At 36.8% G+C, this 6,986-nt stretch overlaps 1 long non-coding RNA gene across 2 annotated transcripts in view; it reads right to left on the bottom strand.

The window, feature by feature from the left end:
* Window positions 1-2,634: 2,634 nt before the first annotated feature.
* Window positions 2,635-6,986, bottom strand: part of LOC107100802 — a 6,078-nt gene continuing 1,726 nt past the window's right edge. For both annotated transcript variants that reach the window (XR_001482042.1, XR_001482043.1), the window contains exons 3-6: window positions 5,985-6,075; window positions 4,828-4,918; window positions 3,236-3,324; window positions 2,635-3,134 (exon numbers count right to left, since the gene is read on the bottom strand). This is a non-coding gene — a long non-coding RNA (uncharacterized LOC107100802). The remainder of the gene's footprint in view (window positions 3,135-3,235; window positions 3,325-4,827; window positions 4,919-5,984; window positions 6,076-6,986) is intronic.

The raw sequence follows: 6,986 nt of genomic DNA, 5'->3' as shown, positions 1-6,986 counted from the left end.
AACGTGGGAGGAAAACAGAGAAGTGCAGTAAAAACCTGACTTACATATACATCAAAAACGCACTTATTACAAGGTCTTATGACATATGGGGTGTTTTTAAATTAGCCTGACTACCGAACAGTTTCAATTTCTTTTCAATTTTGATGCACATTTCTTTTCAAGAAGCCCAAGGTAACTTTTAATATAGTTGGACAAATGTTATAACCTGTCCTGTGGACATATGTGTGTATATAAGGTGGGGGTAAATATTTTCATCTGCAACATAAAACCTACTTTTATAATAAAAATGTTAATTTGTTGACGGGCATGTGTTCATGTTATTGACTCACATGTAAACTGTTGACATTTGTATAGAGAATAGCAGAAAAACAATGAAGTACACCTGCCCCCTAGTGGTTGGAAGCAGAACACAGCAAAAGGTAAAAGATTTCAAAGCAGTTTAATACAATTTGGAAAAGTCCATCCCATTTAAGTTCTGTAATAACATGAATATTGGAAATAAATGAACCCCGGAACTTTTCAGCTGCGTATTAACATCAGGAAATGGAAAAAAAAAAACAATGTCAGTAAAAAAACAAAACAAAAAAAAAACAGTATCTCAGTGAAATTCATATGCAACAGGAAGAGCTCATGGTTTGCATTGTTTGAGGTTCTTAGCTAGGAGATTTACAGGTAACTAGACGAATTAAAGCCAGGTTGATGGACTCACAACAAAATTGAACCATTGATTTCTCCTCCATATTAAACATAACAGTTTCAAAGAGTGTGTATAAACACAAACTGAAAGATTTAACAAAGTAATTATTAATAGACATAATTTCATTTTCAAACCAAACCCTTTAGCATTATGATTGTTTCCTCCCATAAATTATATATTTAGATTGGCAAGATTAGTTTATCACATTTCCGGATAGCAATTTAGTCAGTAAACTGTGTTCACACCTTGTACCAAAAGATGATTAAATCCATATTGCAGTGTGTCCTGGACTACTCGCATAAGATTGTAAATTAGTTATTTGGCTACTGGGTTTTATTTGTAGTACAAGTCATCTTGGCTGGTGGTAACCATAGTAACGATTAGTCAGCTGCCTCTTTTCTTCACCTTCGGCATTAAGAAGCAGTTCCTTTATTTCTAACCATATTCAAGACATGCAATTGTATGATTTTTTTCCTCTCCAATCAATATTTCAATTTTACTTTGCTTTTCCTACGCACCAACCAAAAATGTGTAGACGTTTCACTCTAGTTTTATTCTTTTCAAGACTCTGAAAGCTTATCTAGTCTGTAAGCTAAAGGCCTCAACTGTTGCATCACGTGGGAGATTGCTTACTTTTACTAACATTCATGGATCTCTCTGTGATTCGAATTGTTTTGGCAAAATTGAAGTTATACTGAAAATAATTTTCTAGCCCTAAATGAGTTTATTGTTATTTTGCCATGCTTTGTACAGATTGTTAATGTCAAATGTTGTAAAGTCCATTCGAAGAGTTCCACTCCACTGGGTCAATGCCTACTTGTCTAATAGGGAATGTACAGTTAGAAGAGATCTATTAGAAAGTACATAACTCGTGGTGTGCCTCAGGGATTAATTTTGGGCCTTAAACTGTTATATATAAAACGACCTTTGTCATATCTCTGCAAAATCAGAGAAAGGTCTACAGTTCCTAACGACTGATTTCTTTAAAGAATTAAACGAGTTAAAACAACTGTTTGATGATAAATTATCAATGAATATTCCTAAAACTAAAATTGTATTCTTTGGCAAATGGCCAGACAATAAAGTAAATATTAAGACGTTCATTTTAGAGTTAATGAACATCCATTTCTGGGCATGATTTTAAGTCATGATGTAAGCTGAAAAGCCCAAATAAAAAAAATGTCTAATCAGAAGTGGCAAGAATTATAGCAATACTGTCTAGAGAGATTATAGGGCATGACATATCCTCTACAATGCATTAGTTCTGTCATATATATATATATATATATATATATATATATATATATATATAGTATTGCATAGAGGTTTGGGGTAATACGTACAAAAGTAATCTGGGGAGAGTTGGCCTAGTGGTTAGAGCACCTAGTGGTTAGAGCAGTGCGCTTGTGCTCTTAGAAGGTTGCATGACCTGGTTCCATCCCCACAGCCTGCACTCTGGGTTCCTGAGCAAGACCCTTAACCCCACACTGCTCCCCGGGCTCTGCACAATGGCAGCCCACTACTCCCCAAGGGAATGAGTTAAATGCAGGGATATATTTCTCCAATGTGAGATCAATAGTGTTCAATTATTATTTTTAATCTAGATTCAATTATCAAACTTCAGAAAAAAAGCTTTACAAATCATCCATAATGTAGGATTCAAAGATCACACTAATGCACTTTTCCTAAAATCTGACATCATGAGAATTCAAGACTCACACAAATTTAAAACTCTTGCTTTAGTGTACAAAGAAAGCCTTGATCTACTTCCTGGCAACATAAATTTTTTTTAGAGAATTATAATTTGAGAGAATTTGTGTTGAGATGCTGTGGTGTTCGCACCGCACTTAAAAGTCTGGGGCTCAGCCAAGCAGGAGTTATGTTGTGGAACGGCCTAGACATGGAAATAAAAAGGAGTACCACACTTAGAAAACTTTTTGATACGTACTTCTAGATATCTTCTTTTTTCTGTACAACTGCCCATAAAAATGCTTTGAAATGGTGATCCTATAAATTGTTTAACAGGCCACACTGACTGTCTAACTGAATTTTAAATACTGTGCACTGACGTCTGTCCTTCAGTAAAATGTCCAACTTATTTTATTTTCCATTAAGGGAAATACATTCACCCTTGCAGCATTTCTCGAGAAATATATTTATCAAAAGTTCAATACACTGTCCAAAACAAAGACTTTCTGCATCACAAAACCTTCCTGGTTAAAAAAGCTAAACGCTGAATGTGTGCTTGCTGCTGATGCAAGAAAACCCCTGAACCTGTAATCGCCTCTGACAAACCGCAACAAGAACACCAAGAGTCAAGGAACAGCCAGCAATAAAAAAAAAAGCAGCACAGACGATTGCCCAAGTTTTAAGTCTTCCTGACGTTTTCAAGTTGTTCACACTGTCCAGAACGTACGACTCATTTCACTTCAACGGTCTGCCAAGGACAAAAGAGAAGAGGAGAGATGAATCGAGTGACAGAAAGCAAACAGTTGTTTTTTTTCCTCTCCATCATTTTGAAGGTGAGCACCATCTCACCTGCTCAATGCGGTGGTTTGGTCCCCTCCATTGTAATATGACCCGCACAAAAAGGACAGGATATCTATGGATGGAAGCCTGCAGGGCGACTTAACTGGAAAGAGAAAATAGGAATTATGGATGAAGCCTGAAAAATATATTAAATGTTTCTCTGAGAATTGGAGTTAAATTAAAAGAAACACATCTTGTAAATGCTACGACATTGAAGATAATTGAAACTTTACCTTTTTTGGATTAATTGTTTTTTGTCTTAAAATATAACTTTACTTGATCATCACACTTTTGTGCAGTAAACACTGAAAGACAACTTTTCAACAGTGCTAAAGTGCAAGCAGATCCCGCATAAAGCCCCTTGGAAATACTTGCTTCTCCAACAAGTGTTGCATTACAGCTACTTGTTAAATCCAAGGAGAGATGACATCACACATCTAGCTTATCCCTGAAATATTTATACCTTAGAGAGACAGGATTTAAACTGCTAAATCAAGATATAAAAAAAAATAAAATAAAAAATCCAGCTAAAAAAATAAGGGGTTTTTATTTGCATTAAACAGCTCATCAAAAATATAATCCTTTTCCATAGTTAATGGTAAAACCATCAAAGGCCTTAAAACATTGAACCTTTCTTCCAACTGCTGATCTGCTTTTTGGATGTTTCCATTTATATTTTTTAAATCTTAAGGCTCCAAGGCCTGCAAGGCCTCCATGCAATTACAAAGCAAAATGGTTCTATATAAAATTTTTTTAATCCTGATCAATTGATAACATCTGCTGAGGGGGAATGCCTTTCAAGTGTTGTAATGTTACCCCTGTCCTGCCAGAGGGCGCCACTGCTCATTCTTTTAGCAGAGCCTCACTGGAACATTTGCATAGCAGCCAAAGGCATTAGAAAGCAGGAAAATTAATCATTTAGATTACCAAGAAATAAATTCCCCTTAGTCCAACTAGTCTAAAGTCACTTTTAAATAACTTGATGTTTTTACGCTGTACGAGTGGTGATTAGTCAGAATGTGTCCAGTTCAGAGAACAGCTGATTGTATGCAAGTTCTGATCTAAAGACGACACAGGTCGTTTCTGGAATTACCAAACCACCGACTCTCTGGGTGCGCAGTATCATCACTGGTGCTGGGCTGCTGGCAGAGCAGCAGATCTAATAGACAGTCGTCCTCCATCTCTGACCAATCACAGCGCTTTCTGAAAGCGACTCCAGCACCACTACACCTAGCTCCCTCCATTCTGTGGGCCTTCTTTATATAAAAGGTAATAGTGTTCAAGGCTGCTGTCAAACCATTAAACTGCCGTTACATGACGACAGCAATACCCCTTCCATTTCTGTTAACGGACCATCAAGTTGGACTGGAATTTATTTTGCATCCCGAGGTCCTGTTACATGGGCATAAGAAATTTGAGGCCTTAAAAAAAAAAAAAAAAAAGACTAACAATCATTTGTAAGGCCTAATCTGGATTTTGATCATTGAAAAAGTCTAAATAGACCTGAAAGTTGGGCCTGGGGCTTCCGCTAACATTTCAATACAAATTTACCCAGATAATTTTACCTGTTTTTTTTTTTTTTTAAGATTTAATATGCTCACCAGTTTTGAAGTTCTTTAACTTGTTCTAAAGAAACTTTGTTGGCAAGACACATTCTTGCTAAAAGTCATCCTCTGTTACCTCTTCAATCATCTGTGGAGGAAAAGAAAAAAAACAAAAACAAACAAACAGCACAATTAAATGCAAACCCATAAACTGAAGACCATAAGAGGATAGTCTTTACTTTTCTCACAAAGGAGGTGACTCAGATGGCCCCTGTGCACAATAGGTTGTCAACACATAGGAGTCAGGTCAGGCCTGCTGTGCCACTGCAAACAGCAGCCTGGCTAATAGTGCAACTCATCACAGTCACCTCCAAAATAAAGAAAGCTTTTCCAGACACAGAGACATCATCAGCAGATTTAAATTCCAACATGCAATGCACCAGGCCTGAGGAATTAAACAACCACAGGATCTAATTTCATTGACACCCTGTCAGCATCATTACAAAATAAGTCTGATCAAATGCTCTAATTTCACTGAACCTCGATATACAAATCCACATGGCATTTTGGGAATTGGTCTCTCAACCTCACTCCCAAGCAATGCTTGTGGTAGAGCTGAATTTATAAGATTATGTTGGAATACAGTCAGGGGTGGAATTTAATCCCCCCCGGTTATTTCAAATAAATTAAATCCTTAGTCATTGATATAGGCTGATATGAAAAGCTTACAGGTATACATTTTTTAGCTGCATCGCTCACAGCCCTAAATACAAACATCATTGTAGATGTTTTTGAATAACTATTCAGACGGGAGAAAATAACACTTCACAAAATGGAAACTTTCCAAAATGTGATGCTTCATATTAAAATAAAATCTTTTCCTCAAGATTTTAAAAGTACATTTCCTGGAATAACAGAAAGCAACAGGGTGTGTCTTAAAGATTTACAATCACCCCAGTTATCAGACATTTGTTAGAATATACTTTAAAATAAACAGGAAAAACTGAAACAGAAACAATTTACTGAAGTTATATGAAATGTTCACAGCAGATATAATTCACAGAAAAAAATTTTAATTTTAAAGATGCTGGATCTAAGATAAAACAACAAAGGGACTGGAAGCGCTTTGACTTGCTTCAGTCTTGAGGATGTTACACACTTCACCATTCAGATTTACCTCTCAGCTAAAAAGAGAATATTTAACTCTTACAGACCTTTAAGGATGAAGAAATTCCAGTTCAAATCTTCGGAGTCAAGCCTTTGAATCTTCACAGGGTCTCTCTTTCTATGCTTCCAGGCTCTAGGCTTTATAACACGTGGGGGAAAAAATAAAAAATCAGGCAGAATACATTAAAAGATGTTCCAGGAAAGCAAAAAAGGCAAATTAATTAAGTCTAATAAAAATACATCACACTTCAATAACTTTCAATTGGTTTCTCAAAAAATATAACATGAAAATAGACAATTGAAATGGATTGTAAATACAGGACTGCTGTATATGGTTTATTCATTTAACATTTATTCTTGCAGGAAAATGATTTTTTTTTTATATAAAACATTTGATATTATTCACAAAATTCACGGTTTCTGGTCACGGTTTTCGGTTCAATTCGATACATGTTGATTGTTACACCGAAATCCCATAATAATTTATGAAATTAATGAAAAAATCCCCCAAAAAATAATGGATTGTAATTATTTTAAATGATCCGCAAAAACCCTGGATCATTTCCGTATGTTTTGCTGCTTTGAATTTAATCATCTGGCGCCTGCTCTCTACCATCTCCAAGGGACTCAGAGGGGAGCGGACGAAGCCACAGTGGAGGCTGTAGCTTTGCTTTGAGCAGCCGGTCTGGAGCGCAGGGGGGGTTGCTGACGGAGTATGTGGGATTTCGGGGTTAGCATGACATGTTGCTGTTAGCATAAACAAAACGTGTTGCACAATGCTTGCACACCGTTCCACAACTTTCTTTCCGCCGTCATCGTAGGTCCCTCTAAATGCAAAGCGCTCCCATACAGCAGACCGATAAAGTGCTGCTGGCACGTCTTCCAACTCTTGTTCTTTCCCACTCGCCAGTCCGACAATTCTCCACAACAACTGATTTTTTTCCCCTGCTACACCGGGCTAAGCTGCTTCGCTTCTTCTTCTTGTTTACTACTGGCGGTTGGCTTTGGTCGCAGTACCGCCACCTTCTGCTCTGGAGTGTAATCGCTTC

The sequence above is a fragment of the Cyprinodon variegatus genome, unplaced genomic scaffold, assembly GCF_000732505.1.
Source record: "Cyprinodon variegatus isolate N-32 unplaced genomic scaffold, C_variegatus-1.0 Scaffold1013, whole genome shotgun sequence".
In the NCBI taxonomy this organism is placed as follows: Eukaryota; Metazoa; Chordata; class Actinopteri; order Cyprinodontiformes; family Cyprinodontidae; genus Cyprinodon; species Cyprinodon variegatus.
Note: the sequence above shows the minus strand (reverse complement) of the source record. Positions and strands in the feature narration are given on the sequence as shown.